At 48.7% G+C, this 3,302-nt stretch overlaps 1 pseudogene; it reads left to right on the plus strand.

The window, feature by feature from the left end:
* Positions 1-2,568: 2,568 nt before the first annotated feature.
* LOC120592780 (uncharacterized) lies at positions 2,569-2,687 on the plus strand (annotated as a pseudogene).
* Positions 2,688-3,302: the final 615 nt, after the last annotated feature.

Here is a 3,302-nt window from a genome sequence, read left to right on the forward strand (position 1 = left end):
ACAGTTGGCCCCAGAAAAGGAAAACCAATATGGAAATGTAATAAGTGTTGGTTCAATCAATGTAGGCAACTGTAGTTTGGGCCAAATAGCAAACCAGTCCTACGAGAAATTTGAGATTCCCGCTCTGTGCACTGTAGATGCATTTAAACCTTGGCCACTGACCAAATGGAAGCATCTATGAACCTCTATTGTGGGGGGAGGTATTAACAAGGCTGCAAAAGAGCCTGCCTCACTTTTCCCACTTGTCCCAAGGATAATCCAGGCACCGTATTTGCACTGTTGCTGGAAATTTAGGATTGCCTAGTGGACCATTTGAGGTTGGGTGAAGATATTTCATACAGCTTTCCCCACACCCTAACCCTGTCACATGGATATAAATATGTTATGTATGGTCTGTATGCTTTCTCATTGGACAGAGAAAGCTATTTCCTTTTACTGACCAAAGGCTTCTTAGAGAACACTGATCTGATTTGGGGAGCTCCTGCCAAACTGCACAGAGGAAACTATTTTACTGGTCCTGTGCTAAAACAAGGCTGTGCTATTTGGCCAAGTCTACAACATTTTCCCTGTGCCTCCAAGACCCAAATCTCAATTACTTTGAACCTGCTAATGGCCTCAGTAAGAGTCAACTGGCAACATGTAGACGCTCTTCATGCACCTTGGCCCAAAGCATTGTCAACCTCAGATCTACAACTTTTGGAACTCAAAAGCTTTCACCTTTCAAGATACTTACAGAATATACCATGCCTTTGGCTCCTGCTTCATTGGATCTTCAGTTGTAAAGGAAGTCATACTTGGAAATATATTGTAAAAATATTGTAAAGTCTTACATACTTGTAAGTAAAGTCTTGCATACTTGTAACAATATTGTAAAGTCTTAACAGCTTCTACTAAACACCATATGCTCCGGTAGAAAAATCTCTTCACAGTGCAATCGAAAGAAACGAAAAACTGAAAATCCAAGTCTACCACACGAAGACTGACTTTACTAGAAAAAAAGTTAAAAAAAAAAAAAAAATCCCACTAGCCTCGCTGGAAGGGCCCTTACCAGATAACATTGACACACCAATGTGCTGCTAACCTCCAGCGACCAGATCCTTGGATTCATTTGTCACTCCTAAAGAAGGTACCAAAACCTGAAAGAAACTTCACATTCTCTGATGACCTAAATCTAAAGCTGAAAAAAATAATTAAAACAAGTGACCGTAGAAGGAGACCATTTTCCCCACATGACCAAATCAGGACTGTATGACTCTTTTTCTTATTTATTATTAATTCTTATTTCATTTTTCTTTTTTACCCAGAAAGGATGTGCCCTCGTTTACGTTTTCTGACCTACTGTGAAAAGGAATCTTTTCTTAGTATGAATCTGTCCTGGAGAAGTTCAAGATGATAACGGTGTTCGTTTCATTGTCTGTAAAATTGAGCTCCCGGTTTAAATTCGTCACATAGATTAGATTGTTATGTTGTTCTAATTTCACTTTGAATTCTTCCTTTAAAGCCATGCACCTGTTGCCTGTTGCCCCTGGACATGAGCCGTTCACCTTTCTTCTGATGAGCGAGAGGACACCAAGAAGACGTCCTTCATGACTTTGGAGAGCAAGAGGCTGCTGGAGTTGGAAGACTGGAGTGTTGCCTGGCAACAATTTCAGAGCCAGGTATTTATCAACATGTGGAAGTATAAAGGCTATCTGGAACTTTAAGCAAACATAATCAGGTCAGTTGGAAGGTCTCTGGGAGGAGCTAGGGTTTATGGAAGTCCTCGCAGGCCATGGAATCAGGAGAACACTACACGAGAAGACCCAACAGGAAGAACTCTATGTTATATTAAAGCTCTGTGGTTCTAACTGCCTCTTCCAACGCCTTCCTTTCCCTTTTGTACATACCCCTGCATCTCAGCACACAGGCCAGAGTGTGCACGTGGCTAGCCATGTCTGCATGGTCCGAGTAGCACAGCGGGTGCTGTAGTTGACAAGTTATTTCTGCTACTATCTTATGTGCATTTACAAAATGACTCCCTAGGATATGTTGTTATCATGTTTTCTTCTGCTGCCATTTTGTGAGAATCTTGGGAACAACACAGCAGTGGGTGTCTTGAAGTATCGTTCTCTGCTGTCGTGTGGTGGATATTGTGAAAATACCAGTGTATTTCATAAAAATATTTTTTCCCGCAGCAATCCCGTGGGCATTTTGAGAATAACAGAGTGTAGGTCATCATAAAAACTAATTTTCTGCTGCCATCAAGTGTATATTTTATGAATAACACCTGAGTGATGATGCATATTCATTCTCTACTGCCATATGGTGGCCATACAGGGTCCATGTCATCACAAAACTTACACTCTACTGCCATCTGGCGGTCTTTCGGGGAACAACACAGCGATGCATCTCATGAACAGTTATTTCTGCTGCTATTATATGCATTTCAAATTAGCACTCATGTGTATGTCATCATAAAAATTTATTTTCTGCAGCGGTGCAGGAGCGGGCGTCTCCGGCGCCCGGAATGCCAGGCTTGAGCTCTCGGGGCAGCCTGAGCTCTCGGCGCGGCAGGCGACGGCCTCTTCCGCCTACGGCCATACCACCCTGAACGAGCCGGATTGCGTCTGATCTCGCAAGCTACGCAGGGTGGGGCCTGGTCAGTACTTGGATGGGAGACCGCCTGGGAATAGCGGGTGCTGTAGGCTTTTGCCGCCCTCCAGCCAGGGGGCCCCTGGACGCCGCACGCCCGGGCGCTGCTCGATCGCCCGGGCACTGCTCGATCGCCCGCTGTCTCGGGGGTCCGGGGCTGGCGCCCGAGCCCGAGGGCTTCTCCAACGTCCTCGCCCGCCCTCGCCTGCTCTCCTGCAGCCAGCCCCGTGCTGTTTCCTCTCTCCGCTCTGGGCCCTTCCCTTCCTGGGCTCCCCGGGACCGAGCCCCAAGGACCGCCGTCTCTGACACACGCTGGGAGTGCGCTCGCATCCCCGGACGCGGGACCCTCCATCCCCACCCGCCCCGCCGGAGGCCTCAAGTCTCAGCCCGCAGGCTTCTCCCCGCCCTTCTCACGGGACAGCCAGGTGCCCACTCAGACCGGGCACAGCCGAGTCCGCCCGGCACAGCCGAGACGGGAAGCGGGACCCACCTGGGGCCGCGTCAGAGAGGCCGAGATGCACGAGAGCGCGCGCGCGCGCGTGCGCGACGAGAGCCCCTCTCGCTCGCGACAGGCCCAAAGCGAGCGGCCACACACACACACACACACACACGCGCGCGCGCGCGCACACACACGCCCACACACACACGCGCGCGCACACACACACGCACAC

This window comes from Pteropus medius, unplaced genomic scaffold (genome assembly GCF_902729225.1).
Source record: "Pteropus medius unplaced genomic scaffold, Ma_sr-lr_union100, whole genome shotgun sequence".
NCBI classification, from domain to species: domain Eukaryota; kingdom Metazoa; phylum Chordata; class Mammalia; order Chiroptera; family Pteropodidae; genus Pteropus; species Pteropus medius.